A 23,430-nucleotide genomic window follows, 5' to 3' on the forward strand; every position below is an offset into this window, starting at 1 on the left:
TGTAGAAAGATACTGTGTAAATTTGGTTTTGTCATGGAATATCTTGGTTTCTCTATCTATGTTAATTGAAAGTTTTACTGGATACAGTAACTTGGGCTGGCATTTGTGTTTTCTTAGGGTCTGTGTGACATCTGTCCAGGATCTTCTGGCTTTCATAGTCTCTGGTGAGAAGTCTGGTGTAATTCCTATAGGTCTGCCTTTATAGGTCACTTGGCCTTTTCCCCTTACTGCTTTTAATATTCTTTCTTTGTTTTGTGTATTTGGTGTCTTAACTATTATGTGACAGGAGGAATTTCTCTTCTGGTCCAAGCTATTTGGAGTTCTTGTATGTTTATGGGCATCTCTTTCTTTCAGTTAGGGAAGTTTTCTTCTATAACTTTGTTGAATATATTTACTGACCCTTTAAGTTGGAAGTCTTCACTTTTTTCTATACCTATTATCCTTAGGTTTGATATTCTCATTGTGTCCTGGATTTCCTGTATGTTTTGGGCTAGGAGGATTTTGCGTTTTACATTATCTTTGACAGTTGTGTCAATGTTTTCTATGGTATCTTCTGCCCCTGAGATTCTCTCTTCTATTTCTTGTATTCTGTTGGTGATGATTGTATCTACAGCTCCTTGTCTCTTCCTTAGGTTTTCTATAACCAGGGTTGCCTCCCTTTTTGCTTTCTTTATTGTTTCTATTTCCATTTTCTGTTAGCCTATGATCTTAGGTGTGTCAGCACTCCTGGGAGACCAGCTCTCCCTGGGCAGGATTGGAGTGCTTCGAGCTGTGGCACATTGTTACCTCTGGGTACAGATGGAAACTGTAAGGATCCTGTACCAGGCTGCTCTGGGGTTCCTGTTTCCCATGGACTCTGGGAGAATTCCACTTGGGCCAAGTATTTGAGCAGTAGTGGTTGTGTCACCTGTTATCTTAGGTGTGTCAGTACTCCTGAGAGATCAGCTCTCTCCATGCTAGATTTGGGTATGGCTAGCTGTGGCTCAGGGTCAGCTCCAGGGTACAGATGGAAACTGGAAAGAGCGTATAAATTCTAAGAGGAAAATCAGAAATGTGAAGAATACTCTGGGTGGCTTTTTAATTCCATAAACATGTCCAACGATTAAATAATCAATCAATATGAAGGAGTGTCTTGGCAAACATCCAGACCTGAATCCAGAGAAACTTGAAAACATGGAACAGAATGTCACAGAGCTGTGAATCACTTAGGGAAGGTACAACATACTTGTAAAATCAGATGATACAGGGGAGGAGAGAATGAGAAGGAATACAGAGCAGTTTGAAATGATGATTTAGAAATGATAACACACCAAGTCATATACTCAGGAAGTTTAGAAAGCACCAAAGGATATGGGTAATGATATAATAATCTTCACCTAGACATACCATATTCAAACTACAGAAGGCCAGAGATAAAAAATACTTTGAAAAAAAGCCAGAGGCAATGTTTAAAAGAAATCTATATAGGAGCAACAACAAAAATAATATAATATGAATTATTGTCAGAATTCATGTATGGGAGAATGCATGAGTCAAGCCTAGTTCACATATAGAGTACTTAGAATGTATGAGACCCAAGTTCAACCCCTAGTGCTGACAAAGGAAAGAGAAAGAATGAAACAAAATATTTCATTATTTTGTCTTACTGATACAATATTTCTTTACAGTCCTTGTTGGCCAAGACCTCATTATGTAGACCAGGTTGGTCTTGAACTCACAGACATCTGCTTGCAAAGGCAGACCATGCCCCATGTTGCACATTATGTTTTTGTTTGTTTGTTGGTTGGTTGGTTGGTTTTTTTGGGGGGGGGTAAGGTACAGCAAACTTTATTGATGGTATTCAAGAGAGTAGGGAGGGATCCCTAGGCCCCTCCTATTCTTATGGGGGTCTGGGATGGAATTGTGAGGGAGATGCTTAGTGTTGGGGGTTGAGTTGGGACGGGGACTCCTCAGCAACTGAGGGCCTCTCTCTTTACTCTCAGTATCCTTGTTGGACTGGGGTGGGTGGTCCAGGGTTTCTTACAATTGGAGGCCATGTAGGCCATGAGGTCTACCACCCTGTTGCTGTAGCCATATTCATTGACATGCCAGGGAATGAGCTTTACAAAGTTGTCATTGAGAGAAATTCCAGCCCCAGCATCAAAGGTGGAAGAGTGGGAGTTGCTATTGAAGTCGCAGGAGACAATCTGGCCCTCAGTGTAGCCCAGGATGCCCTATAGTGGGCCCTCAGATACCTGCCTCACCACCTTCTTGATATCACCATACTTGACAAGTTTCTCCAGGTGGCATGTCAGATCCACAATGGATTCATTGGGGGTAGGAATATGGAAGTCCATGCCAGTGAGCTTCCTGTTCAACTCTGGGATGCCCCTTCCCACAGCCTTGGCAGCACCAGTGAATGCAGGGATGATGTTCTGGGTAGTCCCATGCCATCATGCCACAGCTTTCCAGAGGGGGCCATCCACAGTCTTCTGAGTAGCAGTGATAGCATGGACTGTGGTCATGAGCTTCTATGATGCCAAAGTTGTCATGGATGACCTTGGCCAGGGGTGGCTAAGCAGTTGGTGGTTCAGGATGCATTGCTGACAATCTTGAGTGAGTTGTCATATTTCTCGTGGTTCACACCCATCACAAACTTGGGTACATCAACTGAAGGGGTAGAGACTCTTTTGGCCCCACCCTTCAAGTGAGCCCCAGCCTTCTCCATGCCAGTTGGCTCCACAACATACTGAGCACCAGCATCACCCCATTTGATGTTAGCAGGATCTTGCTCCTGGAAGATGGCGATGGTCTTCCCGTTGATGTCAAGCTTCCCATTGTCAGCCTTGACTGTGCCATTGAATTTGTCATGGGTGGAGTCATACTGGAACATGTAGACCATGTAGTTGAGGTCAATGAAGGGGCCACTGATGGCCCCTCCACTTTGCCAGATGCAGAGGAGAAGGCAGCCCTGGTAACCAGGCACACAATATGGCCAAATCCGTTCATATCAACCTTCACCATCTTGTCTGTGGGGTGAGGCTGGCACTGCACAAGAAGATGTGGCTGTCTCTGAAACAGGGAGGAGCAGACTAATACTATGTTTTAAAGGAATTAAAACCTTCAACATACACTACTCCATCTAGTGAAAGTACCTTAGAAGTAAAAGAGAAAGAAAAATTCCCAAAACAGACTTTGAGAGGATTCATTCTCCATAGATGTTTCCTGTGAGAAATCTTAAAGAGATTTTCAGAATGAAATGACTGTAGGCCTGAAACTTGTATCTTTATCAACAAATGAAAATGTAGGGGGGAAAATGGATGGAAGTGCAGGGAAGTTATTCTTGTGTTTTTGTATTTCTAATGGACCCTTAATATATTATCAAATAGACCCTTGGTATATTGTCAAATATACATATTTGACAAGCTTACACCTAAATAAAAATGCATATACAGGAAATTATATGAATGTTATTAGGGTTTACCAAAATCTAGACGGAGTGAGAGAAGTTTTCAGTAGACAGGTGAGTGAGTAGACATTGAACTGATCATCTAATTGAATATTCTTGAACAAAATGAATGAAAGAGCTATCAGGGCTGCAGAGAGAGGAGGATTGATAAAATGCTTGCTGTACAAGTGTGATGGCCTGTGTCCAAATCAGATCTCTAGCACTCACCGAAAAAGCAGGTGAATGCAGAGGCCCACATCTCATTCTGGGACTCAGAAGACAAGGAGAGCCAACGGATACCTGGAATAGACTGATCTCAGCTATAGAAATAGCAAAATCAATGAGCTCTGGGTTCAAGTGAGAAGCTCTTTCCCAATAAATAAAGTGCATATTAATGTTGATAAAATCATCTGAAGAGACCACAAGGAATGCTCTTTGTGCCATTTTTGCAAAGAAATGTGTGCAAAGGCATAGGTAGAAGTTGGGTTTAAATACTATTACTAGTAAAGATAATTTATTGAATACTTGTAAGGTGTTCACTAAGTGTTCTATTGAATCTCATTGGTTTCTTATACTTCACACAAAATACTTTCAAAATGAACTGCTTGAGTCAGAACATTTCAGAAACTTTCCAAGGACCATATAGTTAGGATATGGCAGTGGTCCTATGTTTTTGTTGTCTCAAATATCTCCCACCTGATACTAGACAAGAGTGAAGGGGAAAGAAACGGCATGCCTGGACAGACAGTTTGTATCTGCTTCAAGAAGGATACAAACTCCTTTAGTGCTAGGGGTCTCCCAGGTGGGAGGCTATTAAAGAGAGAGAGGGAGAGGCAGGGCAAGGGAGGGAGGAAAGGAAGGAGGGAGGAAAAAGGGGGGGGAGGAAAGGAGGGAGGGATAGAAATCTGGAAAACATCTAAGACACCAAAAGTCTGGGAACAGATACTCCTGCAAAGGCAAACTGGAGAATAAAAATGTATTTGCCCTACAAAGACACAAACTTTGTTCTACATACAGTTCAGGAGAGGGAAGCATTTTCCCACACATTTTTTGGAGCTGTTTGGGTTTGCCAACTGTGTTTAAGTGTTCTCTTCTCAAATATTCATACTGCTGTCCTAGCACTCAGCAGAGATTCCAAAGTTAACCCTTGCTTATGTTCACCATAGACTTAACATTTTCAAGTAAACATGCTATCTCCCATACAACTTTGTCATCTTGGTATTAAATTCAAAATTAAGCTTCTTTATTAAACAAACCAGGTCTCAGAATTCTTTTTTTTTTTTTTTTGGTTCTTTTTTTTCGGAGCTGGGGACCGAACCCAGGGCCTTGCGCTTCCTAGGTAAGCGCTCTACCACTGAGCTAAATCCCCAGCCCCTCAGAATTCTAATCAAAACATTTTGTTTCCCCACTTTGCCTTCCAGACATACCCTTGCTGATTGACAGGAAATCAAGACTGTATGAAAGTAGCCTTCCAAATTCCCCTGTTGTGTGTATCCTATCATTTCCCTTGTGTTTTGTGCTCCCACAAAATTGTATGTGTGTGCTTCCTGTGCACAACTGCTTTTTCTCACCTCTGTGTATTTGCTGAAGGATCTCCTTGTTTGTCAGTCTTTAGGCACAGCCTCCTCGGGAAGTTCTCTGACCTTCATAGTCTCACCAAATATAGTAGTTCTATCTATCATCAGGACCTCTAGCATGCCTTCTTTGCATTACCAAACTTTATACAGTGAACACACTGAAGAGCTGATACCCTCCAGTTGCCAGCATTTTATTAATGTGGGCTTTCAATAAAGTCATTCAGCATTGTATCATAAAATAGGACTTGCACCATATGGGTTTGCTGTTATAAGCATTCTACCTAAAGGCTGATTACCAATTGTTTAAGGAAGGGTTGGTTGATATATGATATTTGATAGATGAGTTGTGTTAGACCAATTGCCAAGTTACACTATTTTCAACTTAAGAGTTTATCAGTACATAACCCTATTAAGTCAAGAAGAATCAGTAGTCATTCGCCAGTACTGTACCTCATTTATAAGTCCCAACCTTCATAGACTGAAGTAGTGAGATAATAGAGGTCTGGAGTATACATCTGACATTGCCTGTGTTGATCTGGACAAATCTTTTAAGTTCTCCTCACATCACTATTCATATTAGATATAAAACTTTCTAATTTAAAATATTCACATATGCAAGGAACCTATGTCAGTAATTTTTGCATGGCTGTAACAAAATAACTAGGAGAACAACTTCAAGGAAGAAATATTTATTTTGACCCATAGATTCAGAGGCTTCAGTCCATGGCTATCTCCATTACAAGGGCATGACAAGACAGAGTACAGTAGAAATCTGTGGCAATAAAGAACTGCTCACTGGGAGGCAGTCAGGAAACAGAAAGAACGAGGAAAGGAGATAGGAGATAGGTGATCACCTCAAGGCAAGCCCCCAGTGACCCACTGTCTTCAACTAGACTCTACTATTTTCTATCACCAACAAAATAATGCCATTGAATTATGAATCTATCACTGTGTTAGTATATCAATTAGGTTAGAACCCTCATGATCCTATCAGTTCCTAGTTCTCTGTCTCTAAACTCTGTACTTGGAACCATGTCTTCAACTCACGAACTTTTGGAGAGCATGTTATGTCTATACTCTAATAGAAGCTGACATCAGTCTTGCCATTTGAACACATGATACATTCTAACCCCTGGAACTGTCATTGTAAGAATTAATGCCTAAATAGTTATTACCTAGCACAGTTTCTGCCACATAGCACTAGCTGTGTGTGTTTATTAAATGGGCAGAGGTGAGTCTGTTTCACCCCATTTTCAGCAGGAGGAAGCAGTTCACATGGGTTAAATTAGCTAAAGTCATGGGGGTAGAACATAGTAGTGATTCCTGCATCCCTCAGAACCTAGTCTGGTATTTTTACATGTGTTGTCACCCCTGATGGAAATGGGGACTAGGACTCTGCTGCTGAAGGGTCCTACCTGTTCACCTCGTTCCATGTTACCCTGTCCAGTGCTTTTCAGTCCTCTACCATCCAGTTCTGTCTGCTCATCAGTCTCAGTTTCTACTGAGATGAACACCACTACATGATTCTCCTTCTGATCATTTAGGGACTTTGAAAAATGACTGTCCTATGTCTCCCTAACTGTGGTTTAGAATGATGCCATCTCTATTCCCACTGAGAGGTTTTTATCACCCATATTTGTGCATCTTCTGAGAGTTTCTGAAACGTCTCCGATTCTCATTTGCAAAGACCCGCACTTTTCTCGAAGAATGATCTTCCTCTAGGAGGAACCACATTCCAGGGAGTGTGCATTTCTGTTACATAAGCACCTAGGAGAAACTCAGGGCAAATGGTATCTTTTATTCCCCTGTGTCTGGAGGGCCAGGTCTTGTGACAGAATGGGTTCATGTCATGAGGACTGTCCTTTCCCTTTTCATCTGAAAACCCTGCACTTTGTACGTTTGCACAGAATGTGTGTTTGTGTTCAGAGTCTGTTATTTTGATCCATCCGATAAGAAGTTCGCTATCACTTGAATACACAGCTTGGGGGCCTGCTTTGCTTTTCAAGCACGGTACGTTCTCAAACACAAGTGAGATGAGAAACATATTGCATGTCCCTCGGGGACTATTTAAAATGTAAAATATAAATATTTCTTCTTTGAATGTACTTAACTTGGCGAGGCTGTCTCTGGTTTGTGTTCCCTCAGTCATCACATTGACACCCTATTTGCTACGCCTTCATTTGGCTGAGTTGAAAAGAGCTGGGGCAGCAGACACGAGCAGCACGGCCTTCAGCACCACAGCCTTTTCCTCCAGCGGTCTGTGTCGGTTGCCAAGTCTCCTCTGATCACATAAAGCCTTTCAGATAAGGTCAACACTGCAGTAGGGCTGGCCTCCTGTTAGTGTTTTATGGTGACAGATATGCTGGCTCCAAGTTGCCTGGACTGTATTGTATGGAGAAACCTCCCAGAAACTCAACCAACCAGGGGTACCACATATCTCCTGTCTTGAGCAGGACTTGGGGATTTGGATACCAGAACTTTGTTAGGATGACCCAACACCACCCCATACTCCTTTTCTACACAAGCTGGGGATTTAAGAGGCTCTAAAGAGCTAAGAGAAAGCCTCCTTTCTTGCCCTCTTTTTCCTGAATGAATATTCACTGTTAAACTGCTAACAAAACTGGGATGCTGTTCTTGCCCCATGTGGCTTAGCTTCCAGCCATCCTTTTTTGGTCTTATTATTTAGGGCCAAGAACATGAAGACTCAGAGGGTCAGGGTCTTGGCACTCGTTTGTTCTGTAGGGGTAGCCTTATGATAATGGATGCTTCTGATCTGAGAGAATGAGGTTTTGCAAGTTGCTGTGTGTGTGTGTGTGTGTGTGTGTGTGTGTGTGTGTGTGTACATGTACATATTCACCTGTATACATGGGCATAAGTTTGCTCCAAAGTATGGAAGCCAGAGGACAACTTCAGATGTCACTCCTCAGGTGCTGTCTACCCTTTTGGAGAGAGGATTTCTCACTGGTCTGAAGCACACCAAAGAGACTAGGCCAGTAACACTCAGATTCTGTTTTCTGTCTCCCAAGCACTGTAATTATAATATACACTACCATGCCTATGAGACTTTTGTTTATTTGTTTGTTTGGTTTGATTTTTGTGAATGCTGAGGATATAACTTGTCTTGTACTTTTACTAACTGAGCCATCTCTTGAGGCCATATTCGTGTGTGTGTGTGTGTGTGTGTGTGTTCATGTGTATATGCGAACATTTGTATAAACGGTGCTTGCATACCTGTGTACCCATGCATGGATCTAGCATCTACCTTAATCTCTTCCTCACATTATATTTTAAGACATGGTCTCAAATGGAATCTGGAGATCATTGATTTGGCTAACTGGCTACTCAATAGGTCTCAGGGATCTGCCTTTCTCTGCCTCATGGCACTGGATTTGCAGACACATTTATACCTGGCTTTTAAAAAATATGGTAGTGAGGATCTAAACTAAGGTCTTCATGCTTGCATAGCAAGAATTTTACCAACTGAACCATCTTCCTACCCATCATCTTTGTTAGAGAAAATGAATTAGTTATAGAAATTTTATTGAGTGAAGGAAAAATGTGTCTTTGTTAAAGGGGACACTTGGGATTCCAAAGACAGTGTTAGTGGATCTGTATCTCCTGGACACAGTATTCTTTGCTCAGACAGAGACTCATGAAGCTCTATGGCAGGTGACTCTTCTAGTTTACAGGAGGGCAGGCTGGTGTGGCTGTGAGCAGCATCTCCAGGAGAAAGCTGAGACTTCTAGAGGCAGATCATGAAGCTTAGCTTATCCTGGTTCCAGTTCTGCTAACCCTTCACTGTTGTTGTGCAAATCACCTTGCTTTTCTAGCTTTGGTGGATGGTGGATGGTGAGTGAGGGAACTAACCACCTAGCCTATTAGTTGACTAAATATGTTAAATATGCAGGTTTGTTAGCTTTTGAAATTGCACAACCAAAATATTTGAGAGAATAGCTTAAAGGATGAACATTTGTTTTGGATCACTTGGATAGAGAGGAAGGGCTCTCAGAGAAGTCGCCCTAAAGGATCTCCTCCCATTCCTGATACCCTCCATCTAGGTAACATCTCCTAAAACTTTCTAGAATCTCCTCAAATAAAACCATCAGATGAGAACCAAGTAACCTCGAGCCTCCTGGGGGGAATTTTGTATTCAAACTCTAAAAACAGAGGCATGTTGGTGGCTTATATGGTGATGCTGAGGTTGAAGAATCTATGTATATCCCTTCTGTTCTCATGTCATTTTTATAATATATTGTTAATTGATATGCAACATAAGTTGTTAATCGATACGCAACATTCCAGGGTACAGAGTAAAGTCCCATATAAGTTCACAGGTGTAATGATTGTACATCTTAATTGACAGAGCCATCATTCCAAACGTATCACTTTGTGTTGAAAACATTGAGAAGCCTCTATACTACCTATTTTGAAATGTGCAATTAAGCATTGTCATCAATGGTTTTCCCTCTGTGCTACAAAACATTATCAGTTATTTCTCCCTTCTAGCTGCAATCCATAACTATCTCCCACAGCATTTGAATAAGCTAGAGGAACAAAAGTATCCAGAGCTCTAACCCATGCCCAGCCATGTCATATGCTCCATCCACCAACTCAACACACAGCCATTGAACTTTACTCTTGAAAGACACTGTGCCTTCTACTGTGTGGAAGAAACAGTGCTAGTCATCAGGAGTTCATCATCTTCCAGGGAGATCCTCTGTGAGGAGCTAGCACAGTGATGGCAGGTTTGCTGAGGAGTGTGACCAGTGTTGAGACTCAGAAGAAGAAGCAGGAGATTCCAGCACCAAGATTCAATTCAGTTGGTATACACATCAGCATGAACCTGTTCATTGGCTTCCTGTCTTTTTGCACCATCTGGATTCTTCATGGAGATGCTGTATAGCTATTGTTGTCCTTGCTCTTAGTTTACATTTCTTTAAATATCCAGCTTTAAGACACTTTCTCATGTCTACCCAGTGTTTGGCCAGGATCTGACCTTTGAGCCCTGTGCTCTGCACATCATAATCACAGAGTCTACTCTGAATGCACCCTGGTCCAAGAAACTTGTGTGGCTATCCACAGTTCGTTCAGTCAACCCTTCCGGACAGTGTGATCACTTGGATTTGTGCTAGAAGAGGAATTTGACCTACTTCTGTGAGGGTGGATGGTTTGCCAACCACAGCTGGATTTTCCAGGTGATAGGAATGGCCTTAGAAAATGCGGGGCATAGATACAGGTTTGGAGAGTGATAGGTAGTTAGGTGAATCATAGAACAAAGGAGTGAATCATAGATTATGAACTTGGGAAATGTAAGACTGTGTGTCCTACTTAGGGTTACTATTGCTATGATGAAACACCATGATCCAAAGCAATTTGGGAAGGAAAAGATTTATTTGGTCTGTACTTTCACAGTATAGTGCATCATTAAAGGAAGTCAGAACGTGAACTCAAATGGTAGAAACTTAGAGGCAAGAGCTGATACCTCACCATCTTTGTGCAGTCTCTCCTATTATCAATATCTTTTCAAAGTGGAACATTTGCTACAGCAGATGAGTTTTCATATCACAGTCATCTAGAGCCTAGTATGCATTGGATCTGTATAGAGTGAACATTAGTGTTGATACTGTAACACTCTTTGGTTTGAAAATCTATATACCAATATGTATGACACATTTTCACTGCCCTAAAAATCATCCCCCTCTCTCCTATGACCTCTAAAAATAGCAGATGTTTTTATTGACTTTATGGCATTGCTTTTTCTAGAAGGCCATGTGTAAGAATCATGCAGGATCCTTTTCTGATGGGCTTCCTTTACTTAGCAACATGGATTTACAATTCCTTTGTGTCTTTCCAAGCACCATAGTTCATGAGCTTTTATTTCTGAATAAAACCCGTTGTCTGAATGCTCCAAAGCTTACATGTACCTGCTTAACTGAGGAACACCTTACTTTCTCCCAACTGTTGACAATTATGAATTAAACTGTTATATACATCCACATGCAGGGTTGTTGTTGTTGTTGTTGTTGTTGTTTTGTCAATTAAGGATTCTAATGACTTTGAGTAAATGTCAAGAGGCACACTTTCTGGCTAGCATGGCAAGAATTGCTAGCTCTACAGGAAACTAGCTAAATACCAAGCAGTGTTCTGTATTCCTTACAGTGTTAATGTGGTTCCATTGCTGCACACCCTCTCCAGCATCTTGGATGGATTTTGGTCATTGTAGTAATTGCATTGTTCATCTATATTTAAACCAATTTAACCCAAAACATTCAGGTAATCCAGGACACAATAAAAAGACCGAATCTAAGAATAAAAGGAATAGAAGAGAGAGAAGATTCTCAGCTCAAAGTACCCAAAAAACATCTTAAACAAAATTATAGAAGAAAACTTCCCTAACCTAAAGAAAGAGATGGCCATAAATGTACAGGATATAAGAACACCAAATAGATTAGAACAGAAAAGAAAATCCTCTTGTCATGTAATAATCAAAACACTAAATGCACAGAACAAAGAAAAGGTATGGAAAGCTCTAAGGGGAAAAGGCCAAGTAACATATAAAAGCAGACCTATCAGAATTACACCAGACTTCTCAACTGAGATACTAAAAGCCAGAAGAGCCTGATCAGAGGTCATGTAGACCCTAAGAAGACATAAATGCCAGCCTACGCTACTATTCCCAGAAAAATTCTCAATCAACATAAATGGAGAAACCAACATTTTCCAGGACAAAACCAAAATTAAACAATATGTACCTATTAATTCAGCCTTACAGAGGATTGCAGGAGGGTACCTACATCAAAGAAAAAGCAAGATGTTAATCAACTCACAACAAAGCCAAAAGGAGAGAATTACATGCACATAATTCCACCTATAACAACAGACATAACAGCAACTAACAATCATCTGTCTTTAATAGCTCTCAATATCAATAGACTCATTTCTTCAATAAAAAGACGTAAGCTAACAGACTGGATACACAAACAGAACACAGCATTTTCTGCATACAGGAAACACACCTCAATAACAAAGATAGTCACTACCTCAGAGTAGAAGGCTGGAAAAACAGTCTTCCAAGCTGGAGTTGCCATCCTAATATCCAATAAAATAGACTTTCAACCAAAAGTTATCAGCAAAGATGGGGATACATAGTTCATAATCATCAAAGAAAAAAATCCACCAAGATGAACTCTCAATTCTGAACATCATGCATTAAATGCAAAGTCATCCATATTCATCAAGTAAACACTACTAAAGTTCAAAACATATATTGAACCCTATACAATAATACAACACCCCATTCTCACCAATGGACAGGTCATCTAAACAGAAACTAAACATAGACACAAGGAAACTAACAGAAGTTACGAACCAAATGGATTCAACAGATATACACAGAACATTTCACCCCAAAACAAAAGAATATACCTTCTTCTCAGCAACTTACAGAGCCTTCTCCAAAATTGTCCATATAATTGGATACAAAATAAGCCTCAATAGACACAAGAAGATTGAAATAACTCTTTGTATCAGATCACCATGGACTAAGGCTGGACTTTAACATAACAGAAAAAAACAAAAAGCCCACACAGTCATAAAAACTGAACAATTCTCTACTCAATGATAACTTGGTCAGGGAAGAAATAAAAAAAATTAAAGACTTTCTAGAATTCAATGATAGTGAAGGCATAACATATCCAAACTTAGGTGGCACAGTGAAAGCAGTACTAAGAGGAAAATTCATAGCACTAAGTACCTTCATAAAGAATTGGAGAAAGATCCTATACTAGCAACTTAATAGCACACCTGAAAGCTCTAGAACAAAAGGAAGTAAACACACCCAAGAAGAGTAGACAGCAGGACATAGTCAAACTCAGGGCTGAAATCAACCAGTTAGAAACAGAGTAGGATACAAAGAATCAACAAACCAAGAGCTAGTTCTTTGAGATTATCAACAAGGTAGACAAACCCTTAGCCAAACTAAATAAAAGGCACAGAGACAGAGTCCAAATTAGAAATAAAAAGGGAGACATAAAAATAGAAACTGAGAAAATTTTTAAAAGATCATCAGGTCTCACTATAAAACCTGAAAATCTAGATGAAATAAATGATTTTCTAGACGATAGCATATACCAAAGTTAAATCAAGATCAGAGACATTTTAGTTTATACTTTGTGCTATGTTAACCCAGCCCCAGCAGGTAAGATAGATCAGAGCTCCTCGCTTGGCCTTTTGTTAGCCCTGACCATGCCTCTCTAACTTGCCATGCTTCTGTGAGGCTTTATGCTTTCATCCCTGGGCATCTGCCAGTAGTCTCAGCCCATGTGCCCTGTCATGCTTGCTTGTACTGGCATCTCTCACCAGACAGTGGGCAGGAGACTCAGTGGACCCAGACTATGTAACTGTTTTCCACGGGCCTAAGCATTAGCTATGCTTTCTGCCAAGCAGAGTACTGGCTTTCCAAAGCAGATTGTGGCTCTTGGGAGAACTGTAGCCCGAGTTTCCTTCTCAGGCATTGCAGTTTAGCTGATCACAAAGAGCATTAGATTCAAAGCTGAATTTTTGGGGAGGGCTTTGCCTCTCTGTCCAGTCACTTGTCTCAGATAATTTGGTTCTATGCCCAATGTAAGGTCTGCCAAAATGTAGTACAACTAATTTAAGCTTGTACCCTACTAGCTTACAAATAAATGAGATTCAGAGTATGGTTATTTCATTTGGCTTTGACAATTGCTGGAGGTCACCTCTAATCTAGTTTTCTAGCTGCAGGGATGGCTACCTCCCCAGCGTTGTACCACAGATTCTTGTTATTGTCCTGGACATGCACTCATGGTTCCTGTACCCTCATGGTAGCTTTCTCCCCTTCTAGTTCTTCTTCTGTCCCCCTAGTCTCTCTTCCTCCAACCAGGTCACTCCAAACCCTCCAACCTTTAATCCTTCCAGTAATTGTCTAAACCCAATTTCATTTAACCAACAGTTTTAAATCAAGGAACAAGGTTTTCACAACAAAGCTTATAAAATATGAAAAGTCCTGTAGGCCTAGAACTTCAGGTATAGAAATTAGCATTACAATTCACAGCGATAGACCAACCTTCAACATCAAGGTATTGTTATTCACTGATGATATGACTGTATACATAAGAAACTCCCAAATTCTACCAGAGACTCCCTACAGCTGAAAACAACTTCAGCAAAGTGGCAGGATATAAAATTAACTCATAGAAACCAATGGTTAAATAAAAAATAAAAGAAATAGGCGGAAAAACACCCTTCACAATAGTCACAAATAATAAAAAATTTGCTGTAACTCTGACCAAGCAAGTAAAATATCTGCATGATAAGAATCTCAAGTCTCTGAAGAAAGAAGTCAAAGAACTCAGAAGATGGAAAGATCTCCCATACTCATCGGTCAGTAGGATTAACATAGTGAAAATGACCAGAGGCCCAGAGAGCTAGGAGAATAAACCGAAATACGAAGCTGCAAGGGGTGGGGTTGAGGGAGGGGAAAATCTCTAGAGAGTCCCAGAGAGCTGGGATGGGAGGCTCCCAGGATTCAGTGCGGGTGATCTTAGCTGAAAAGCCCTTTACTGGCGATATAGAATCTGAAGAGATCACCTCCAATAGTCAGACAGGACCCCCAGTGGAGGAATGGGAGCACAAACCCACTAATAAAAAACATCTAACCCCAAATTGCTCCTGTCTAAAAGAAATACTAGGACAAAAATAGAGGAAAGACTGAGGGAATGGCAGACCAGAGACAAGCCCAACTTGGGATCCATAGGTGGGCACCAAATCCTGACATTATTACTGATGCTATGTTGAGCTTAGTTTGCCTCTCCTCTGAGAAGCTCTACAGGTAGCTGAGACAGATGCATATAGTCACAGACAAGCATTGGAGGGAGGTCAGGGGCCCCCTCCCTGGAGAAGGATTGAAGGAAATGAAGAGGATGGCAACTGCATAGGAAGACCACAGTGCCAACTAACCTGGACCTCTGGGAGCTACCAGAGACTGAGCCACCAACCAAAACTCTTCCTCAGCCCCCAGCACATGTGTAGTATGGGGCTCCCCTGTCTATCCTCAATGGGAGAGGAGCACCTAATCCTGTAGAAACTTGATGCCCCAGGGTGGGGAAATACCAAGGGGACACCTATTCGTCTGCTCAGAGGCGAAGTGGAGAGGGAATGAGGGAAGAACTCTGCAAGGAAGTAAATAAATAAAATAATTCATAATTTAAAAAAGCTTAGCATATCAATTCTTTCTTTCATAGACAATGGCTTTGGTATTGTAAAATGCCATCAGTGAACAGAGTCACTCAGAATATCTTGCACACCATTTTCTAGGAATTTCACACTTTTCCATCTTATAGTTAATCACACAATCTATTTTTACTAGTTTTCAACCTAAATTGTGTTAGTGTGTTGGGGATGCAGCTTAGAGGCAGAGAATGTCCTTGCTTTTCACAAGGCCATGGTTTCGATCCTCAGAATTATACAAATACATTTATTTGTAACTGGTTCATAAAAATTTGGTCATATGAATGGGTGTGGTGGCTTGACCATGCTTTGCCCATGGGAAGTGGCACTATTAGGATGTATGCCATTACTGGAGGGAGTGTGTCAGTGTGGGAGTGGGCTTTGAGGTGCCTAAGCACAAGTTCTGCTTAGTGGGGAAGAGAGGTTCACTCCTCTCATCTATAAGAATAGGTGGCTTATTTCTTTTTAATTGTCTGTGTAATAAAATTGATTTTTAAAAAATCTTTGAACCAGACTTGCATACCTGGGACAGAAACCACGTATTGATGGTGTATAGTTTCCTCTTGCCAGCATTGGCTTTCAGTGCTAATGCTTTGTTGAGACACTTTGCATCTATAGTCATTACTGACTGGGATGCTTACCACTGTGGCTGTCCTGGCTGGCCAGCAAGCTCCAGGGATCCACTTGGCCATGCTGACTATTTACAAACATAATATCCTTTCTTCTTTCCCAATCTGTTTTCCTTCTATTTTACTCTCTTGACTTAATGCATTAGCTTAACTTCTGATATGTAGAAAAGGGACATGTTTACCGTGCTCCTGATCTTAGTGTGGCCCCAGCTTATTAAATTAATATTGTGGGTGCTTTGAGGAGGAGGTCAGGCTTTATTTTTAACCCAATCAGGGAATTGTCTTGGTGGGCTACACACTGTTGCTGGGACATGATATGTTAATATTGATCTAAAGTTCTCTTTCATTATAATGTTTTTGTAGGGAGCCATTCTGAGCTATATAATCACAAAGGATGTGGGGAGCAGGTGTGGCGGTAGTCCCAAGATGGCGCCCGGGACTGCAGCTAAGTCTCATGACTAGCACCTGACTTCCTCACACACCTGAAACTAGCCACGTCCATTGTGAGAGCTGCGCAGGTGCACCATGACGCAAGATCAGGCCATGTGACAAGGACCTATGAACTGAGATTACGCAGTCTGGACTGAGGAGGCGGAGTTGAGGGAGGATATAAGGGAGTGTGCTCAGGGGCTAGGAGAGAGAAGGAGGAAGGGAAGAAAAGAGAGATTGCTGCTTGTGTGCAGAAAGAAAGGTTCCTGAATAAACTGCTTTGAGAAGAACGCTGTGTCGTCGCTCTTTTCTGCGGGTAGGAGACAGAAGCGATAAGTGGTAGTCCATATGGGGACATTCGTTCAGAACTCATCACGGTCAGGGCAGCTAGCCAGTAAGTTTCCAGGTAAGTGGGATGAGAAAAGCTCTCGGATTGAGACTATAAGGTTCCTGGTTTGGGACAGGTCACAAAGCTCTCGGATTGAGATTATAAGGTTTCAGGGTGGCTAGCCAATAAGTTCCCAGATTTTGGGATGGGGGTTAAGTTCTCGGATTGAGACAATAATGTTCCTGGTTTTGGGACAAATTGCACCAAGCACCATGGGAAATTCTACATCAGGGCACACAGTTTGCCAAGCTCTCAAAGACTTACTGAAAGTAAAAGGAATTGGGCTGAAAAAGGAGACCCTGAAAAAATGTTTAAAAAAGCAGTGGAGCAGGTTGCTCCATGGTTTCCGGTGACAGGACATTTTACAATGCCCAGTTGGGAGAAATTAGGGAAAGATTTGAGGTTTGCCAAGGAGCAGGGGGTTTTACCAAAAGGAGTGCTGCCAGTGCGGAAATTAGTGAAAAATTGCACAGGTGTGGTGCGGAGCTCCAAAAGGGAAATGAGGCACTAAATCAGGTTAGGGAGGAACGTTCTCAAAAATCAGAGACCGAAGGAAATTCTAGCGAGGGGAAATGTCGGAAGATGATCTGGAAAGCATCGCCGACAGCTTAGAGAAAGTGAAACTAAAGGTAGAACCATCGGCTCGAGGGATGCCTCATCCGCCTCCGTATGCTCCGGGCAGGGCAGAGGGACGTAGCTTACACCCGGAAATCTGGAGAGGTTTTGCATTACTGCAGCCATTGTTACCCTTATAGCAGTTTCTGCCACAGCAGCCGTTGCTGCGGCCATATCCCTTACCTCCGTAGTACAGAGTGTGGCAGCTGTAAGTAATTTATCCGCAGGTGTTGCAGAAGCTTTAGATGTTCAGAGTAATATTAATAGTCAGTTGAAAGCGGGAATTTTGCTGCTGTATCAAAGGGTCGATTTGCTCCAGGAACAAGCAGATATTATGATGGAGTTAATGCAATTGGGTTGTGAGTGGAAATATTCAGGACTGTGTGTCACCTCCATACCATTTGTGAATGTCAGTCGTGCTGCTCAGATATCCCGTAATATATCTCAGTATCTTACAGGAATTTGGTTTCAACACTTTGATGGACTAGTCCAGGAATTGAGACAATCCATCATCCATATCAACTCCACTCAAGTGGATGGTCACCATGGAAGTGGTGGGAAAGGGGAAATCCTACCTCTCTGCTGGCTCCTATTGGAGAAATGCTTATTTCTGGTTCTGGGTTCCATAGGTAGGATATCTGGGTCCCTTCGGTGGGACACCATCTAGTTTTTCCCCTCTATGTCTATTGTCTGTCCTTGGTGCACCAAGCTGTCCATGTCTGTCAGTTTAGGTCTGTGGTTTTTGTTTCTCATTGCTTAAATGTTTTATGTTTCATGTTCAAAAGAGAAAATGGTAAAAACTTTATCTGCTGGTCATTCATGCCTTGATTTGGTTTTAACTCATTTCAAAAAAGGAACAAATGAATAAAAAGCAGTTTCAATAGGCCCTTGGAGCCCTGTACCTGTAGCTAGGAGCCTAGGTCAGCTGGAGAAGCCCAGGGACTGAGCGTCTCCATGAGCTGTTCTTAAAGGCACCAGCAGCTCCTCAGTTTCTATGGTACGGGAGCTGATGGCTGTTTCTCTTAGAAAAATCCCTGACTTATTATTAGACTTAGCAGGTGACAAGATGCTTCTCTTAAAATCACAGCTAGAAAAGTAAAAATGGTGTTTGGTCTAAATATTAAAAATATGTGTAGCCACTTCAATTTTGTTTCTGATTGGTTTTAAATGTATAAATATGCTCCACATGCCTTGGTCATGGATTATTGGCTTTTAAGTTATTGGAGATGGTTTAAAAAAATGTAACATTGGTAACAGAAAGTTGGCATAAAACTGGTAATTTGGATGGAGTCATTCTAGACAACATGTGGCATGAGCCAATCTAGGGAAACAGGTCTAAATTGGGATAATATTTTTATGGAACTCTTATCATAGAAACCTGGCTTCTAAAAGATTTTAAGGCAATGTCTCTTTGTTGAGGTATTGGAGACTGCACCATCATGTGTTCATATCTAGGAATTGGCAGTCAAACCTTGTAGCATGAAGGATAGACTCGGTGTCTATTTTGGATTTTGGAGACTAGATTGTTTGTTGGAGGTTGAGTTTTGCTTTCCAAAGTTGTGGTTTGCCCTGAAGTTATCTGTATTTTGATACTAATTCTACTGCCCCAAAGACAGCTGCCTAGTCACATACTCAGAACTCAGGTGACTTTCCAAAGCTGTGGTTGTGGTCTGGTGTTACAAGGAGAATTTAAGGATTATGATTAAGGATTGCCAGTGTTACATTAACTAACTTAAACTTATTTGTAATTAAGAAAAAATCAAACAGGTAGAGACTGTTACAGGATTTACGAAGGCTTTATGAGGTTTTAGAACTTTTGAGAGCATTACAGCCTGTTTGCGTACTCCAACTGCCATTTCAAGATAGATTTAGAGGATTGTTTTTATGCAGTTTGTTTACGTCCTGGCGATTGTGAGTTTTCATTTCGTGAGCTTGCTTATAATTTTACAGAGCCCATGAAGAGATATCATTAAAAATTTTACAAAAGAATGGCTAATAGCCTTGTATTATGTAATTTTGTTGCTTCTTCAATGTAAGAAGTTAGAACTTTGAATCTTTCAGTGTATGTGGAAATTATTACTACAAACCTTTGCTCTCAAAATGAGCTTTAATATTTGGGGAGTAGCTGTTGCTCCAGAAAAGAATTTTAAGCTTCTAAGGATATGTTAATTGGCTAAGTACCTCACCTTACCAGAGGACTTAAGCCTTTGTTTGTTATCCTCATTGGAGATAAAGTTTCAGTTGTGTTAATACAGAATTATAGGCTAGAGTCTTGAAAGTATTTTTAAATGGTAATGGAGTTGATAACACACCCTCATGAAAAGAGGAAGACTCCATTTGCTTACTCTCCACTCCCAGCCTCGCCCTGCCGGCTCACGGATTTCTAAGGCTGAATCTGGACCATATTTACAGGATTTGACATTTCTAATTAATGTTTATGTTTAGGTAAATAAAGCTTGTGAGGGGCTGGAGAGATGGCTTAGTAGTTAAGAGCACTAAGTACTGTTCCTAAGTACTGTTCTTTTATAGGCCATTTAAGAACTCAAACTGGATTGCCTGGACCGTCTAGCAAGGGCAATGCCACAATAAATTTATTACCAGGCAGATTATAGGCCTTACATAAGAACAATTAGTCAAACAATCTCATTTTTTATATCATTAAAACAATAATGCTGGAGACAATAATTTGGTGTACAAGTCAAATTATAAATACAAGTGCTCAGTGTCCTCAATTTCTTCCTGTATCACATAATAGTGTTAATTCTTGAGGACTTTTCTTACTAAATAATACCTTAATAATATCTTAATAAGTAAAAAGGGGGAGTTATATTCCTGTGTGCTATACAATTATTTAATAATACTCTTTTTTCAATTTTATAATTTGGATGCCAAGGAACACTCTGAGTGTTTATGGCACCCTACAACTAGGCATACTTCTGCCTAGGTGAAATAGAAAGATCCACATATTGGCATGATCCTGTTCAGGTATTTTTATGGGGAAGAGGGCATGTTTGTGTTTTTCCCACAGGATGCTGCAGGAGTGTGCCAGCTGCCCGAGTGGCTGGTGAGACATGCTGATCCTAGGAGCATGAAGATTCAGCTCTTGTGCTTCAGGTCCCTAGAATCATTCCTGTGCCCTTGGAGAAAGATGGAGGATTCCCCCTCATCTTTAGTACAATTGGAAGGTCTCACTAAGAGCCCTCCACAGCTTCAAAGCTAACCAGCCTCTGGTTCCTAACAGCTGAAGCTTCCAGACTCACAGGTGAACAAGACGAGGTGACCACCACATATCGAGAAAGGCTCAACTTCCACAATCTCCTAAAGTAAAGCCATCTGGCCCCTACCCTTTCGTCCCTGGGCTTTTGGGAGGAATGGTAAAATGCCCCAAGGTAGCCATCTCAATGACGGGCAACTTCCTCTAGCCCCTGACCAACCTAAGACACGGGGCCTTGAGGATGACAAGGTAATCTTACGATGAGTAAGGCTGGGATTTGAGAGGTCGATCCTAAGACAGAGATGGCTACACCTCTTTTGGTCATTTGCTCCTCTGCCTAGTTTCTCCCTGGAAATCTTAATGGTCTTCTATAAAAGAAAAAAAAGGGGAGATTTCTTTTACTTTCAGTAAGTCTTTGAGAGCTTGGTGAACTGTCTGCCCTGATGTAGAATTTCCCATGGTGCTTGGTACAACTTGTCCCAAAACCAGGAACCTTATCGTCTCAATCTGAGAACTAAACCCTCCTCCCAAAACCTGGGAACTTATTGCAAGCAGCAATCTCTCTTTTCTTCCCTTCCTCCTTCCCTTCTCTCTCTCCCAGCCCCCGAGCACACTCCCTTATATCCTCCTTCAACTCTGCCTCCTCAGTCCAGACTGCGTAATCTCAGTTCATAGGTCCTTGTCACATGGCCTGATCTTGTGTCATGGTGTGCCTGCACAGCTCTCACAATGGACGTGGCTAGTTTCAGGTGTGTGAGGAAGTCATGTGTTTTGTCTTTTATCTCGATGTTCTGGTAACACAGACCTCATAAAATATGTTGAGAAGTATTCTCTCTTCTGAAAGATTATTATACAGGATTTTCATGGTATATTTCTTTAATGTTGGTAAAAATTATCTGTGGACCTGTCTGGGTTTACTGCTCTTGATTTTGGTGGGTTATTAACTCTTGACCCAATTTCTCTACTGCACACAAATCTACCCAGGCTGTCTGATTCTTTTAGTGTGGATTTTTAGCAGATTGTATTTTTCAAGGCATTGCTGTATTTCATTTATGCCTTCAAGCTTGAAAGTGTGAAAGTTTTCACCAAATTTCTTTGCTATGCTAATATTTGTGGGATCTAAGTCACTTCCTCTTTTTTCTTTTTAACATTACTAATTTATTCTCTATACCTTTTTTAAGTCTAGATAGAGGCTTATATACCCCTCCTCAATCAGCTTTGGATATTATTGGAATTTTTCCTACTCATTTTCTATTTTCAGTTTTGTTGATATCTCCTCCAATATTCGTTATTTTTTTCTTCTGTTCACTTTTTTTTTCTTTTTCTTTTTTTTCGGAGCTGGGGACAGAACCCAGGGCTTTGCGTTTGCTAGGCAAGTGCTCTACCACTGAGCTAAATCCCCAACCCCTTCTGTTCTGTTATGATTACTGCTTTTCTAGCTTCCTAAAATAGCAGCTCATGTAACTGATCTATTTTGTGTGTATTTGGTGTGTGTTTGAGTGTGTGCTGAAGTGTGAGAATGTACACATATATGCATGTTTTTGCACTTTTGTGTGAAGGTCAGAGGTTAACGTTTGGTGTCTTCCTCGGTGCCCCTCCACCTGTTTTTCCTTTGAGACAGTGTCCCTTGATGGACCTAAAGCTCATAGATATGGCAAGACTGGCTACCCGCAAGTTGGGTTTACAGATGTTTGCTACCACACCAGGCTTTATATGAGGGGATTTGGGCTCAACTCTTCATGTTCGTGCAGCACCTTATTGAACCATCTCCCCATCCCTTCATTTCAGATAATTTTTGCATCTGTGTATTTAATAATACAAAAGTTTACCTTAGCTTCTTTTTCTTACTCAATTTCGCCTAAAATTTTTACTTTCTGAAAAGTACTTTTTCCTGAGTTTTCCTTTTAGATTTGTGTATTTAGAAATATATCCCTTAATGTCCAACTATTTAGGGGCTTTCCTGGGTTTTTCTCACTTGTTTGTGGGTTAATTTATTCAGAGCCAGAGACCAAACCTTGTTTGCCTCTTAGTTTTAAAATGTATTCATGTGTGCTTTAGGAACATGATGTGCCCATCTTGGTGACTATTCCACATAGGAATAAAACAATGTGTCTTGTCTTCCTAGATAAATAACTCTTTTTTTTTAAATTGATGTGGACCTCAGGTAAATAGCTTTTTAGAAGTTGATTTTGTCCTACTGACTGACATTGACAGGTGTTTGAATTCACCTTGATAATTTTTGCCAGCTGACTCTTCATTTCTTTTCTTTTTTTTCTTTTTTTCTTTTTTTTTTCAGAGCTGGGGACCAAACTCAGGACCTTGTGCTTGCTAGGCAAGCGCTCTATCACTGAGCTAAATCCCCAACCCCACTGACTCTCTTTCTAACAGATGTGTTGATCTCTACAACACTAAAAGGTAAGGTTTGCAATAACTTAGATAGTTATCAGTATTACTGTAAAAGAAATGACTGAAAACAGCTGTCAAGTAATGTAATGATGAGGTTGAGGAGGAGGATTTGATGGTCCTTTGATTGGGTCTCAGGGTCTCATCGGTAAACTTCACAGCTGTTTTCCACATCTCTTTTCTCACTCATAGCTGGATGAGTAGGTTATCTGAGGTACTTTCCCAAGTGGAAAACCTGAATAGCTGAGATTGGCATTTACCCCACTCAGAGTCACAAAGGCACCAATTCGAAGTAAAAGCCCAGTGGGTTCCACTCAGGTTGACTCGTTTCCTCTGAGAACACTGCATTCTGGTTTTTTCAAAATGGCAGATTTCCCTCCTCTTGCCAGTCCCTGTGGGAAGACATATTTTCTATGAGAACCTCCTCATACTCCTGGGGTGTGTGTGTGTGTGTGTGTGTGTGTGTGGGGGTGTGTGTGCGTGTGCGCGTGTGTGTTAAG

General features: G+C 41.1%; 2 long non-coding RNA genes across 3 annotated transcripts in view; one reads left to right on the forward strand and one right to left on the reverse strand.

Annotated features, from left to right (window-relative positions):
* The window catches only part of LOC134482753 (uncharacterized), a 62,288-nt gene that overhangs the window by 25,067 nt on the left and 13,791 nt on the right, over window positions 1-23,430 (reverse strand). The window lies entirely within an intron of this gene.
* The window catches only part of LOC134482752 (uncharacterized), a 48,652-nt gene continuing 41,748 nt past the window's right edge, over window positions 16,527-23,430 (forward strand). Inside the window, exons 1-2 of one of the 2 annotated variants that reach the window (XR_010059271.1) lie at window positions 16,527-16,626; window positions 22,824-22,942. This is a non-coding gene — a long non-coding RNA (uncharacterized LOC134482752). Of the gene's footprint in view, window positions 16,717-22,823; window positions 22,943-23,430 lie in introns of both variants that reach the window. The other variant, XR_010059272.1, reaches the window with a different exon arrangement.

Source organism: Rattus norvegicus, chromosome 17 (genome assembly GCF_036323735.1).
Source record: "Rattus norvegicus strain BN/NHsdMcwi chromosome 17, GRCr8, whole genome shotgun sequence".
Taxonomy (NCBI): Eukaryota; Metazoa; Chordata; class Mammalia; order Rodentia; family Muridae; genus Rattus; species Rattus norvegicus.